Raw genomic sequence first — 16,489 nt, forward strand, 5'->3', positions numbered from 1 at the left:
TTCCATCTTTTTGTGAAAGATTTTTGGTAACAGTGTCATCTATTCCAGGGATCTTTGCAATGCTAATGGAGATGCCACTGCAAGAAGAGCTGCACTCCAAAATAAATGCCATCAATACACCAGTAGGTTTTCTTGTACTTCAGCAAATGAGTATAAAACGTTGGCTAATTAATAGACTGTTACAGGACAGAAGCTTTGCTGAGAGTCCTTTTTCTGCTTTGGTGCTTGGAATGGTTGCATTCATTTCTGGTATAGATGTGGTGCTGCATTTCAAACTGCCTGCTATAGACACGTGAGTTTTACTGGCCTCTTTCCAACCCATCAAAAAGTTTTAGCAGTGCTTTGTGAAGCCTTATGCTAAAACTTTCCTTACAGATTGTAGTTTCTGAAGTGAAAATATCCTCATGCTCCTTTTCTCTGAAGTTCATTCACAGGCTGTAAGGTCTGTTTGAAGCACGTACTTCTTATTTCCTATATGGAGTCTCAATGTTTGTAGACTGAGAAGTAGGTTTGAGTGTTTAGCAACAGCTAACAACATCTATCATCACCACTATTTTAATAACACTGCAGTTCCTCTGCTGAGAAAATCATGTGTGTATAAAACTAACAGCTGGAACTGTCCAGTAATTAATATATAATATCATATATTCCTGGTACTAGAAAATACATTATCACTTGTAAAGTACAAAGATTCAACTCTGTTATGGTTGTCTGGTTCTTGGTGGAAAAAGAATTATTTTTGCTAGAACATGAATGCAGACTGGAGGTGACTTCCACTGCTGGCATTTTGTGGAAGTTCAATGCTTGGAAAACACTGTATTTTTTCGTATTTTTAAAGTGCTCACCACTCTTTTCCCCGCATGAATTCAAAGCCAGCTGTTCTGTTTCTTGTGTTAACACCATGTGTTAAAATTTGTGGCTTCACTTCCTTAACATAGTCACTGTACCTTCTTGCTGCTTTCAACCTGAGTTGAAATGGGAAAGAGCATTGCTGGCCAGGGCATGGCAGCCTTCAAACAAAAGGGGCAGAACATTACATTGCCTAAGTCTCAAAACATATACATTTTTCTCAACCGTCATTTAATGTTATGAAAAACTTTTTTTCACTACACTAACAGACTACTTAAAAAAAAAAAAAGAATCCAGATGCACTGGAGAGCAAATTGGGATTATTTTTTTCACCCTTGTTTTCATGTAGAGCATATATACCAGGAAGCTTAAAAAATCTCTATTTTTCCAGCCAGTGAAGTCAAAGCACAGAAACTTTTGCAGCATGTGTGTGTGAAAAATTGCACATAGGCCCTATGAACACAGTCCCATATATGGATTAAGAAGGGATCACTTAATATATGTGAACCCTTAGCTTTCCCCTCACTCATTGTCCTTTACATTATTTACCTTTGAACACTGCGGATCTCTGTGGGAATTATCTCTGTGCTAAACAGTAATCCAGGTATTATGGTTCTGTCCCTGACCACGTGTGTTCATCCTCACTCTCACTCTGCTTTCCTTGCACTACTGCCTAAGGCAAAATGTGAGTACCTGTCAGTCATTAGCTCTGTAGGTTTCCTCATGTCAGAAACTATTTTTAAATTTACTTATCCCAAGAGAAAATAGAAATTTAATTCTGTTCCAACCAGGATTCTGTTGCTTGGAAAGGGCAAATTGCAATTTGTGAACCTCCTAACTTTCAGTTTCCTCTGGTTCTGCAGTGGTTTTGCTTCCTTTGTTGTACTTTTGAGGAGTCACTGTAGGGTAAGTTTAAAACAAGCCACCCTGCAACCTTGGTGCTCTTCTAACAAACAGAGTGCTGGAGGTCTGTACACTAGTTTGAAGGAATGTGTAGGACTGTCTTAAAGTGAAAATGGCATCTTGAGATGCTTGTAAGCACAGGGATTAGATTGCAGGTATCGGGTGCTTTGTGCCAAGAGGACAGCTCTGATGCACTAAGGATAATTCCCCTTCCTTGGCAGTATTTCTTCCTGTGAAAGTGTTTCACACCACAAACACGAAGGTCCTCAAACGTGCAACCAGGCTGTGAATGTTGTTTGCAGGGTTTTTTGGAGGGTTTGTTAGAACACCACATTGCAACATGGCATCTTTGAGAAGGAAGAAGAGCAAACGCTGGTAGGAGGAAGCCACCCCATCAGAGTCTGTGAACTGGAACCAGAAAACACAGGAGTTGCAGCACTGGGCAGGAGTACTGAACTGTTGTTTCTAGGTGGCTTGAAGGAAAAGCTGAGAAAGGGAAAATTCAAAAGATCAGATGGAGTCAGATGGAAGAGAATTAATTTTTATGAGTGGAGCAAGAAGTTTTGGATTAAAAAGCCTCATCCTAGCAGCCACTTTGCAGGGAGAATATAATTGCCCGACTACAGGAAAATGTATTTTGCATTTGTGTTTCCAAAATCAAATACAGCATGCCATGTCATTTTAGTATTGCCTGAGCTTTCCTCAGTGAGACCTCAGTAGAATATTACCACAAAAGGGGATCTTTCTCTGTATCCTAATGATCTCCTATGCCAACCCACAGGTCCATAATGAAGAGGATGTTTGAGTGGGAACAGCAAATATGGTCTGATAGACCTAATGCTGCCATAAAGCTGGCACAGCTGGAGATAAGCAGCTGCCCCGTGGCTTTGAAGAACAGGTGGAAACTGTGGCACGATGGCTGAGCCAGTAGTATTTTACAAGCAGCAGACACCCATCCCCAGCTATTGCTCATAAATATCCACAGCCAGAGTGCTGAGGGGGATGAATAGGCATCAGTCCCTTGGCTAGTAGCAGGCACTGCTGAAGTGCCATTGTAGTTGATGTACATGGCAAGCTATTAAAAAAAAAAATTGGAGGCAAAGAGAATGTAACCTGCCTGGCCTAGTGAAACTGGAGGACTGCTAGGAATGGAGGATTGCTTGGAATAACTATCCTGCAGCTCAGAGCTGCTGTTCATCTTGCAAACTTGAATGCAGGTGACTGCTCAGGGCTTTGTGTGGGTTTGTTCAGTGCAGACATGTCTCTCATTTGACTCCTGAACAAGATTAAAAAAAATATATATTAGTGTTTAAACTTTTGAAGGCATTACTGTAGGGGTTTTTTTATCATTTAAGAGCACTAAACATATATGAAATATGCCATTTTTATGTGGACATGTTTTCTGGATGTACATAGGAAAATGATACACCATATAATTACATCTAAGTTCAAATAACTCCCCATAAAAAAAACCAATCCTCTGCTTGAGACTTATGATCTAGTTTAGTTAGAACTGAAAAATTATAAGGAAGGAGAACTTCACTAGGAAGGACTTACTGCTTATTTATTACCTGATGCCATCGAGCACATAAAGTGTTTCTGTGGTCTGACACTTCATCTGCGTTCTCTCATGCTCTTTTTAAACCCAGCCTGCTAGATTTTTTTGCAGTTTCTTGAATTCAGAAGTTGGACTTTCGAACAGAGCACTTGTGCTTTGTTTCCACGACTTCTTCAGCAACTCCAAATAGGTTTAAACTCCTGCTGAAATTTTACAGGGAAGTAATTGCTACACATGAAGTCCTCCCAAAACATCCAAGTGGCGCATACAAGAGCAAGCCAAATTTAAGACAAAATCAGTGTGAAGCAAGTGGAACTGGCCCCATAGGCCATTTGCTTCTGGAATCCACTTTTTTCTTTCTTAGCATTGTCTTCCCCACTGTGGGTAGCTCCATTCATACGTGGACAGCTGCATTCAATTTTTGCTGCTCGCTTCATGCCACTTACCCACCCCTCATAATCCAGACCAGAGGTTAACGTATTCAAGCTCAGTAAGGAAAAGTGTAGAGGCACATAGGTAAAGAGAGTCCCACATAATTGTAAAACATTATAAAAATGGCCAGTCTCCACACTTGGGGGTGTGTGCTGGGGTTTGGGATATTCAGCTTTCTTTCTAAAGCGCTTGTTTGAGAAATAATACGCAAAACAAACATGACAGGAAATGCAGAGGGTCCTGCTTGAACAGAGTTAATAGAAAGCAAACAAACATGAACTTTATAGATAGATTTGAAGGAAGAAAATGTGATAGCTTGGGAAATGTGTTCTAATGACAACTGAAGGGCCTTAGATGCAGCTATTTGGTAATTCAGTATGCTAATGACTTCAAAGTGACCTGTGCTCCACTGTGCTGCAAATAGATTTCTTTGTATTGGTACACACAGGCTTGTGCTTTCTGGTCCATAACCTTATTCATTAATCCTTACTGACATCTATTATTGAATTTGCCTTCTCTAAACAGTTGGTTTCCACCTCTGCTATTAAATCTCCATCCTAGCAAATAGATAAAAACTACCTTTAAAACACAGCCTAGTGAAGACACAAGCTAGTGACTCAGACATTCTTTTTTTCTAAAGACAGTACTCCTACTGTTTAATTTTTTTTTCTTTTTTGTAGTTGATATTCACATGTGTGTTCAGATCTGACAACAGTTTTGTTCCCTTGGTGAGGGAATTTTTCCTGGAAGGTTACAAAAGCCCATTAATAGAAGCGCACAATGCAGTGCTGAGGAGCGTGCATGCATGAACTACAAGTCTGCCAGCTTTTTGTGAAGCTCTGCATGGGGCAGTATACTGAAATAAAGCCTTTCAGACCCTTTTAATGTAGTACTGACCTTCCACTCTATATTAAACAGATGACTGGAACCAGAAAGATAGGTCATTGTGATTGCAGTTAATATTTGTAAGGACCAAAGCAGCTCTCAGCCTTTGAGGTAGAAGGGAATCATCTTAAGTGTGAAAATGTATCATCACAAGAATGGAGAGGATCAAAGGAAGGCCAGCTGGTGCTCGGACATCTTTTCATAACCTTTATTACAATGCTAGAATACACTAACCTCAATGGGAAGTCCATTCACTTCATGTATTTCAAACAGATAATCTGTATTCTGGTGAAACAAAGAAAGCTAAAAAAGCCTTTTCTGAAAAGGGGGTGGTCGTCACAAATTGCCTATGATTTAATCATTTTGGTTTTCTGAAATCAGCTTAGCTTTTTCAATGCAAATATATGAATGTTTAACATGCTTACTCTAGAAGTGATTGAAAATTTGTAAAACTTAGGTACAGAGAGTTCTAGCTGATTTTAACTGTTTTACTTCTTTAGAATAAAGGCCCTCCACATTTTCACTTGCCATGCACAAAAAGTAAGACACACTTATTTCAGGAAAAAAACTATACAGAACAATCATAAGCATCAAGTCATCCAGAAGGCATATATATGTGGAGTTGTGAAAAAGCCAAGATTAAGCCTAACTAGTTTTGACAAACACCAAAATTTTAAGTTTGGGCTTTCAGGGAACATCATTCCACTATAAGTATGTTACGTATATATGATATTAGCAATAACAAAGCAGAAAATAATTGAAAATTGCTGTTTGTTCGTCAGCTGTTGGTCAGTTAAAAAATGGATAGGTAAAAGCAGTGGGACTGTAGGCACAGACCACAGGTGAGCACTTCTGACATGGTATTTTTTAGATGGGGAATGCTATAGATCACTAAAACATCAAAGTTCAAACTCAAGTGTTAAATTGTTTATTCCTTGCTTTTGGATTTGTATTTCAATCAGTCACCTTCTGAATTTGTTCTGTGAATGCAGAGTGGGGAAAGTATCCCTTCTACTTGTTGAACAGGGATTTATTTCCAACCAATTCTATTAAACTTTTTGTCTGAAGATTGACACCAATGTCACAATTGCATTATTTATGAAGTTAGACCTTGACAGGAAGTGCAGCAGTCAGTCTCTTAATATTGCAAAACACCAAATGGACAAAAGAATATTGCCTTTTCCTACCCAGAAAGTGAGAGCAGTCATCGCATCAGCTGGGTAACAACTGCAGCCTGTGAAATGGGTCTGAGGGGCAATGAAATTCTGACAGCTTCAGGACACACAACTTCAATTCAATTCAAAAGTCATTAAAATAACTCCTAATTTCTAAAGCTTAGAAGAAAAGGTATTTAATTTCTTTTTCTCCAAGTAATTTGCATGTCAAATCTCTCTCCCTCTCTCACACACGCTTCTCCCCCTCTCTCTCCTGTCAGTGATGTCTCTCTCAGCAGCTGTCTAGTCATGAATCACTCCCATCATCTGCAGCGTATTTTTAACACTTCTGGACGTGCTCTAAAAGCAAATGGTCTTAAGCAAACAATTTGCACTGTTTTTCCACACACTCCCTTCACTTCCCAAAACCTTTCATAATCATGACTTTAAAAGCTGGGTCACAGGGGAATCAGGTACTGGAAAATACAACCTTTTGTACTTGTGAGAGTATCATAATGTTACATCAAGTTCTTGTGTAATGCAGATCTTGTCTGACTTGCAGAAGACCTGAAGCTAGAGAATTTCACTTCATTAAGATTCATATAAATGTTGCCTTTGGCTTCACCCATTGTATTCTGCACCCTCTCAAGCTCAAACTTCAGTCTGAGTTTAGGAATTGAGCAGATAAAAAGAAAATCACTGTCAAAGCTCAGTACAGCTGCTGTTACGGTAAAGTAGATCAGATTGTGCCATGTTTGCTTCAGAGCAGTTACTTCATAGCCTGAAATGGAAAACATAATCATGGAGCTAATAAATTATTTGTCTTGTAATCATGAGTTTCAGAGCTGCCAGAAAAAGAATATTGACCAAAAAGGTTTTGGCCTTAAAAGCTCTTCTTTTTTTCTCATCTTTTCTTTGGCAGAAGGATGCCCAGCAGGGCCTTAGGGCAAAGGATCTTTGCTAAACGACTGGAAGGCCTTTGGAACCATCCAGGAACAAGTCAAAGAGTAATAAAAGTATATTGTCTTCTTCTGCCACTGGCTAGTAAGTGACTCTTCTGGTAATTTGAATATTTGTCAGGAATACAACTTTCTGAGCTCCAGATCCAAATGATTACATTGGCACATGGGCAAAACAGGAATCCTAATTGTGCTAAACAATGCTTTTGTCTGAAGTCCTAATGCAAGTCTTATACAGGCTACGAGCCACGTACTTCATGTTTGCATTGGGAACTTTTCTTTCTCACTGCTTTGATGTCACATCCTTTTGTATTTTTTTAAGTGCTTAGAAGAACCCTACTGTGACAAAACGCTAAATAATAATCAAAGTCAGGAGCATTAAATGATACTATCTAATATATTTCTAGTATGGAGTGCTGTCGAATGTGGACTGCGATATGGATGATCACCTTGAGAGCTCCAACTGTCCTGCATATATCATTTTATCCTTCTTAGTAACCTGGTTGTAGTGGAATCATCAGTTACCACATCAGAAAGTTTTCTTTTCAACAAGAAAGCTTTGTCAACCACCATTAATAATATCACCACTATTCATCAGCTTAATTATGCAATTTGTGCTACTTGCTGTTCCCAAAAGTCCTTCCCTCTGAAGAGAGGATTAGATAAAACCTAAATTTGCAAGAGAAGCCTGACGTATTGCAAGTGCCTAGAAATCACAAAGACAAAAAGTATTTCAACATATTTGTAGCCATCTGTCACATTCATGATGCTTTATGATATACCCACATGATTTTTGAATGTGTGGTTTGTATCGAATCATAGGTTCATTTATCACTCCCTTATTCCTCCATGAATTTAAGCCGAGCAATTTATTTTCTCATGTGGATCCGCAGAGCCAATGCATCTGATGCATCATCCTTCGTCAGTGGGATTCAGAGCCTGTTTGCCCGCCGGGTGGCAGTGAAAGCCCGAGCCACAAAGGGGATGGGATGGGCTGGTCCCGATGGCTGAGCTGCTCCGCCTTCTCACAGCACATCCGCGGCGTTCAGGCTGTGGCTTTATCCGTAATAATGATAAACCTCATTCCGTTATGTTAGGAAGCGATGATGTGTTAAATGGTTTGTTATCCGCATCTTTAACAAACTGTAAGTAACTAATTTCTTGCCCTTGGGCACACCTGCCGAAAAGAGCTGGAGATTGCATTGCAGTGACAGCCAGAACGTGTCTATGCTTCAGTCACATGGATATTGTGATGTGTGACATAAATATCATTAGTTTTATAATGTGTTTTATCTCTGTGTGCTCTGTGAACGCGTGTTCCTGCCTTATGCCTGAATACTTTACAGCTGTTTTCTCTTGCTGCAGTCTGTCGCACAAGATAAGCCAGGTCCCTGGTACTCATGCAGTGGTCCCTTGGGAAATGCTCTGACCCCATGGCAGAGCTCTGTGGACTCTCAGGAGCTCTTACCAGTTTCTAATATTTTTAAAAAATATACCCTTAATCACTTTCACATTAAGTGAAAATTCTCTGTACACCAAGTAGTTCTAACACTACTCTATTTTGAATTGTTAGCCATCTTTTGCCATTCTTTAATTGTATGGTGCCCACCTGCCAACTCACCTGCCAAATTAGGAAGTTATTCCCACCAGCTCTCCCTGAAGAACAAATGTTTTGCTTTCTACCTCTGGCAAGGATCTGAAAGTATTGCACTGCTGCACGTATTCAGGATGAAAGGGCAGGGATGGCAGAAGCCAGTCAAAGCATCAACAGTGAGAAGTTGTCTGTGTTCAGAATTATTAAAGTATGAGTGTTTGGAAATTGCACGATTGAAACTGTTCTCCAGAACAGGAGAGTAAGCAAACATTGGCTTTAAAAATACAAAACCTAAACTCTAATAGTAAAGTGAAAAGCATAGATTTTGGTCCCTTCATGTAGTTTCCAAAGATTTTTCTGGTATGGAGTTGAGATGTTTGGCTTTGGGATTTTGGCTGAATAGCTTAGTAATAGATGAGGATCAAACAGTGCCACTGGTTTTAAACCTAATTGCACATTTGGCAGGAATAAAGGTGTTATGAGTCAAACAGCATGACTTTGTCAATACTATAGCTTTACAACCCAAGTATGTTTCATTGTTCTACCGCTTGAGGTGAGGGCTGTTATCACTATAACTGGTATTGCCTTGTTGCCACACCCTGTGCCAGCAGATTGCCCAAACTGATACAGGATGTGCACCTCCCTCTTGCTCCAACAGGGATTGTACTGCTGTAACATTTTCAACCCTGTTCAGTAGTATTTTTCTAAGGGAATCTTAACTAAATGCCAATGCGTTTATTTACATGTTATTACTCTTTGGAAGCATATCACTTTCTGAGTGCACAGCAGCTGATAACAAGTACTGTGGTTGTTTATTGTAAGTATTTTAAGTAGTCAGCTCTACCAGAACTGCCAATTGCTTTATTAATAGGTACTTTGGTAATAGAGATCTGTTAAAACACTGTTCTGCAAAACCTTTCTAAAACAACTCGAATAAATTATTTTGTCGAAAAAAATTACTTTCCAAATATTTTTAGTATTTTGGTTCTAGTAGTATCTCAGTAACTGCGTTTTCTTTAAGTAATTTAAATAATTTATGTACATTGGATAGTAAGAATATTCAACCTCTTTATTAGATTTGTGAAAGTAATGAGGTGCCTCAAAAAGACACCCTCATGTACCTCCCTATATACAGGTACCCACAGAAATATGTAAAAATATCTCTAAATGTTTGCCTTCAGTTTCCAGCAGATCTGGTCAATGGTGTTTAGAGTTTGTGTATGCAATGCATGTTGGGTTAGATACACTACTGAGGGAATGCATGGTCCACATGTGCTATCTATATGTAATCAATATAATTATTTATTCTTCTTATAAGTGTAATTTTTTTCAAAAGAGGAAGAATAAACTTGATCAGGATGTGATGTCTTTAAAGAAATGGAACTGCCATTGTGTGTCCTGTTCTGTAGACATGAGGACACTGGGCTTTTTTTAGAAAAACAACCAAACTATGTCCCAAGGTCACATAGCTGTAGCCTAAGCAAAAATCATGTTTTGAACAGGCTTAAAGTCCTCCAGAAAAATGTCTTGCATAAGAAAATAATTTAAAAATCTTCTACACATTAAGATCATAACTATTCTCCAAAAGCAAATATTAGAGACTTAAACTTAATGCAACTCAGAGTGATCCAGTTTAAGAAAAAATGTCAATATGGATTAAAAGTCCTCCCCCTGCTGTGAGGAGAAGGCAACCAGTCCCTGCTGCTGCTACTTCCAGAGTGTTTTCTAATATCCCTAGCTGCACAGTAGGACTAGGTTGGCAGGACAGACAGGGCAGCTCTTGAATGCCTGATGTCTTCTTTTAGCAGAAGTGATAGATTCTTCCCATAATTGCCGATTATTTCCTTACACAGCACTCCTTGTTGACTTTCCAGTAGTCAACATCCACATATGGTAACTGGAGACAAGAACAGACTACTGGGAAATGACAAAATTATCCACCTGCTCTCTGTGTGTCCAGTGGGTTGTTTCTTTATGATACTATGAATATTTGCAAATTCTTCTTGTGGTAAGAGCCAGTTGGATTGAGTTCAGCTGAGCAAAATGCAGTCAGGCAGCTGGGAATCTGTTAGAATATACCACTTTGGACTTTTCTGTAGGAATTAAAACCTCGAGATTCTCACTAAACTACTACTACTACTATAAATTATTTTGGCCATGCAAACACTCTCGAAGAATTGTCCTTTTCTGTCTCTCAGGCCATGGGCCTGATTTGGTTTTCTTCTGGAATTCAGCTTTGTCTGTAGTGGGAAATGGAACAGGGAATTGTTAGTTCATCTTTGTCCAGTGCTTTGAAGATGTGAAGTATTTTTGGAGGCTGCTTGGTACGGTTGCCCATATTCTCCTCAGGGAAACAAATCTAACATTTGCTCTCCACAGCCTGCCCTTAGTGGAGTATTCAAGGAGATCTCTTTCCCCTTTTGTTCCCACAGGGCAAATGGATGCCTTTATTGCCCCCTCTGCTTGAAGACACCAATTCAAGAGCCCAATTTATGAAGAGTCTTGAATGTGTTTGGCAGATTTCCTCAGCTGCTGTACTTTAATGTGCAGTGGGAACCCTCTCTTTCTGGAATTATTCCTCGCTTCTTAGTTTGGTTTTATGTTTTTCACTGCTTTTTCATTTTGACTAATTCTTTCTCAAATATGCACCATTTGATTGATTTAAAATTCCTAAGTACTGGATTTAGGTTTCTTAACATGGAGGGTGCTTAATGCCCTCAGCTGCAGTTTCCTAAAGTAACATAAGGAATTCAAATACAGCGGTGACGATGCTGCACATTTTTCAGAATACAAATAGGGGGTTTTAGGTTCTTAGATCTCTTGCTGTGAAGTACCAGTAATCCTGTGCTAGTCAACATCTGTGCTGTCTGGATGTAGCTGGCCTTGTTTTTTATTTTTATTCAGCTAGCAGAGAAGGAATTATTCCTGTGGCAACCAGATCTTGCAGGGTTAATGCTATTTCTTTGAAGTTACTACTGCTATTGCTTGCTACATCTTTTTGTCGTCCTTTTTTCAAAGTGTCTCCTGTTGCACGGATTGTCAGTTTAAAGGAATGCAAAATGGGTTACCAGGATAGAAAAAACTCTGCTGTTTTAAAGCCATGATAAAACTCTCATCTTACGAGTGTGATATACAGTGCACATAAGTTGCACTGCATATCACAGTTTTTACTTTTAGAGTTCTTAATAACAGGCAAGTGTAAAACCGCTTCCATCCAGAATATAAAATAATAATATTACATGCTAATAGCAATACCTTTTTAAGTCAAGAGTACCCTTCTGATATTAGTTAAATAGTTACAGACTGTCCCTTCATTCACTGAGTTACTTTATTTCACATGGGAATGGTTCAAAGCTGTGCCAGGGGAGGTTTAGGCTGGACATTAGGAAGCATTCCTATACCAAGAGGGTGGTCAAATACCAGAACAGCTCAATGCCCCAAGCCTGTCAGTATTTAAGAGGCATTTGGACAATGCTCTTAGTAACGTGCTTTAACTTTTGCTCAGTCTTGAATAGGTTAGGCAGCTGGACTAGAAGATTGTTTTAGGTCCATTCCAGCTGAAATAGTCTATTCTATTTCATACCATTCCCCTCCATTCCCAAAATTGCCTTGCTCCACTCACCCTGAAAAATATGAATATAATAGTAAGGATAGTACCTTGGGTTTAGTAATGTCTCTGTTTGCAGTTTTGTTTTTCAATGTACCATATTTAAAGCTTTCTAAAAAAAAAAAATAATTCAGTGGACAGCTGCTGCAGTTAAGGCACCTAATTCTAATAATTCATTACTTTCTAAAAGGTATAATTCATCCTTTCAGTAAAAGGAGCTGGCTCATTCATTACTTGCCTTGCTGACTCCCTCTTATTTTTCACTTGCTAGTGATCTGGAGTGAGAAGATGTTCTGTACATCCTCCTCTCTTCGTCTTTTGACGTTTAGATATCTGTGTAAATAAGCAGATTTAAGAGTTCCCCAAAACTTGCATCATCAATAAATGAATGCCCTACAGATTTTGGCTTCTCTGTCATTTGGCTGTTTTGGAAAACTTTTCCCATAATGCAACATCCCTTTCCATTCTTTTCAGCATTTCTTCTCATAGTATCTTTAAAGTGCTGACCTAAATTATCAAGAGTGATCTTTAATTTCCTGTGCCTCATATTTAAAGTGCTCAAATTAAGAGTGAATCTTGACTAGCTGACTCTCTTCCCTTTGCTTTCTTGAAGCCTGTCAGTCCTCCTGCTACAAAGTGAGATACCCCAAAATCACTTGGTGCTTTTGGCAACTTCAGACAGTGGATACTGAAGTTAAAGAGACATTGTCTTAGAACTCCATTACAATTGCAGATTGAATGAAAGAAAGAGCACAGACACAAATGATACAGAGCTTTGAATTTACATGTACATTAGAAAATGTCTGATTGCTTTTTTTTTTTTTTCTTCTGGCCAAGTTCTATTTGCAAACTGAAATACAGCAAGATCAATGCCATGTGCAAAAACTTAAATGGCAGCTTTTGAGAAATTGCCCCATTAACCTGATGAGTTTCTAATTACAGTAAGACATAAGAGCTTTTTTCCCTCATGCTATGTAGGATTTTGTCCTAACAGGTTTTTTTTTAAAGCTACCCTGCTGTTAAAATAATTTAACTGCAGTGTTTGAGTATAATTTGTCCTATATTTCTTTTTCTTTCTCTGAGGAGTTACATAACTTTTTAATTTCTAATGAGGTTTCCTAAATATAAATTGTGATGTTATATTATGCACCTCCTTTGGCTTCCAACCAATTAATTTGAAGTGGTTCAAGGCCAAAGAGAAGTCTAGGATTACATTCTAGCATTCCTGGTGACAGGTTTGTTTATGCACTTTTTTTTTTTTTTTTAATAAATGGTTTAGTGGTTAAGTCCAGCTTCTGTTGAAATTGATCTTATCCTTTAATTTCATGTAATACTCTAAATTAATAGAGGATTGTTTAGGATAGCTACATGACCTTGTGTTACTTAGATGCTGTTTAAAATCCATTTGTATAATAGCCAAAACATTACTGTGCTTTCCTAAATCAGGTAACTTTAGCCATTTAAATGACTGTTTAAATCATAAGCAGGATTAACCTGGGAAGAGATCAGTAAAAGATCAACCTCACTTTACCCCTAAAGCTGTGCTTCCTTGCCTTTAAGTATATCCCATCACTGCTATCTCCCCAAATCCCCCTGCCAGACAGAGCTCTACCTCCTCATCGTCAGGACTGTCACTTTTCTGCCCCAACTTAGCAAAGTGGTGGGCCTGATATCTGGGAATAACAGGAGGCCTGGAGAACAATTTTCTGTCTGTACTGATTCTCCTCTCCCTTTCTCCCCTGGACTCAGAGCACTGATCTCCCTGCCGTATTTTGGCACCTTCTCCTCACCAAGAGATGAACCTGCAGGCCTACAGATGGTGTGAGGAGGTACAGGACATAATCTGCCTTGCAGCACAATTTATCCCTTCTGCTGCACCTGCAAGCTCAGAGCACTGATTCTCAGAGCAATCCTGGTTTTTACTGCCCTGTATTTTATGGGGGCATATCGCCGAGGTTTGCGTCACCATTTGAGAAATGCTGCTCTTGAGAATCTGAGTGCTTAAAACTTCCTCTGTCTCAGCATTATTCCAATGCGTGGACTACCTTCTTCCTGAAAAATTTTATTTACGTATCTATGTCTGAATTCAGGATGATGAACATAAGGATGCCAGACTTGGAAAAATGTTCGATGTTTTAAAGAATTTCACAGCTTTCCAGTGACCATTTCTCAATTTTCCCCAAGGAATAATTCAATCTCTTCCTTCTCAGTAACTTTGGAAATAGCAAATGTGCATTCTTCACTATCAATACCTTTATTTCCATTTGACAATTCTACAAATCTGACAGTAACTGAAAATCACTATCCATTTCAGATTGCTGTTTTCTGTCACTAAAGGATTACTTTTGTTCATGCACAGGTTCACTATTCATTTATCTACTATCCATTTCAGTATGAATGTCACAATTCTACAGCTATTTACATATAAGCCTGTCACATATACAAGTCAGAGAAGAAAATCCTAAAGAAAAAGTTAAATTTTAGCTCCATTTTTGTCCCAGTCTGGATTTACTGGGCAGGGAGAGGGACTATAGGTGTTCTATAAACCTTAGCACTTCCTGGTAAGGTGCACTTGCTTGTATCCCATGCTAGTAGCTATGCAGCTTGCTCTACCTATATACCTTCACCATGCACTTGCATCTCCTTTGGTACATCACCTAATCCATGTTTCCCTATCACTAAGAGTTTAATATAATTTCTGGAGATTGTCGGTTTCTTAAAACAGACTGGTGAGAATGCTCTTCTTCCTCTGGTATTTGTAAATAACCTCAGACACCAAAGGAACTCATTGCTTTAGGGTGAATAAAGAGCAGGGATACTTGATGAACAACAACAGGTAGTGCTGCCTTACTTCAGCAGAGTTTGTCCCTTTTCATGAATGCTTATGTTGCACAAGCAATTGCAGCATTGCACTGCATCAGCACTGTTCCTGATCCTGATTTGGAAACATCAACTGATAACTTGACAAAGCGTGACACATGGTATGTTGAAGTGTTTTCAGCTGCACTAACACAACAAATTGTAATGGTTCCAGAAGAGCCATCTCAGTTGATTGTGCCAATAAACCACAGCCCACAAAGAAAAAGATATGTGGCCAGCCTGAATAAAGCATCATCAAATCACAAATAATAGATTAATTGTCACAATTTTTGCCACCATTTTTAGAAAAAGAATTATGCAGGAAAAAAAATCCTGTAATTCCCAGGGCTTCTGTCTGTGATGAATCAGAAGTCTAGCCCTATGGCACTTAGCAGTTTACAACATTTCCTGATTTCCATATGTAGGGAGTGTGTGACTTTGTTCTTCATAGTTCCGCTACAAAATGAGAGCTTGGCAGGTGTTCCCAGTTTAGGTCAAAATGTAAGCTGTCCAGTGCAATTGGACTTTCTCCAGCTTTTGTGAGACATAGGCCTACTGTTATTTAAGAAAGACTTCCGTATCATTTCCTGGACTAAGTGCCAGCAAACACAAGCTTCACATTACTTTCTTTTTTTTTTTTTCCCTCCATTAGTTAGTTCACTGAGAAGAACTACATCTGCTTGATGGTAGTTAGTGGTGGTAGATGGTAGATGAATTTTCTGCTTTCATAGTTAGGCTGATAGTACACACAGTGAATTCTAACCTCACTGAGACCATTAAGATTTGAGAGTAAGTAAATCAGGGTACAATCTGACTTAATGAGACTAGCCACTAGGTCATCAATTCTGTGTGTGCGCTGCCTTTTCTGTTGCCCACATACCAGTCAAAGCCCACAAGGAGCTATTGTGTTTCCTCAGAGATCACTAACATTAGATAAAGATTGCTGGCCATGACACTTCAGTGGCTCAGCAAGGATGTGTGTTACTTGTTAAGCACCTGGAACTTGAGTTACTCTGTGGAAGACAGACGACAGTCCCCCAAATTTAAAACCCCCTGAATAACCATAGCAAAATTACCTACAGCAGGAGCCCTGGATAAAAGAGGTGTGCTAGTTTTGAAGACTCATTTCTTTTCACATATTCTCTGTGTTAATATATACCTTTTTGCATCGTTAAGGCAGCAATTTCTGACTAGGAAGCATGCGAGTTTTCTTACTAAGCTACCTCATTTCTTTCCTCTGAAACCATCAGTAGCAAATTATAGTTGGTTATTTGATATCAGAAACTAAATCCTCTTAACTGCTCAATTTCACATACCTGGCAAATAAAGACGTTTATTAGTCAGAGATATTCGTGTGTATGTATATGCACATGCAAACACATAGCTTTTTTTCTTTTACATCATAGTATGTGGGGTGAAATGCACTTAAAATGAAAAAGAATAAGCCAAGTGTTTGTAGCTGTACTGAGTGGCAGCAAGTGAAGTATCCAGTTGCTTAACAAAAGGATATTTCTGTAAAACTAGAAAATTGGGTAAGATTAGTTAGCATAAGTTCCTAAAAGGAAACTTATGCTAAAGGAAGATATCATTAAAGAAATGCAGAGTGCCAAAGAGAAGAATAACTTACTCTGTAGACTAAGCAAATTTCTCGTTTTCCCTGCAAGAGACACTAAAACCGAGGACCCCAGG

Source organism: Empidonax traillii, unplaced genomic scaffold (assembly GCF_003031625.1).
Source record: "Empidonax traillii isolate 1590-97213 ecotype Southwest subspecies unplaced genomic scaffold, ASM303162v1 scaffold483:size1218004, whole genome shotgun sequence".
NCBI lineage: Eukaryota > Metazoa > Chordata > Aves > Passeriformes > Tyrannidae > Empidonax > Empidonax traillii.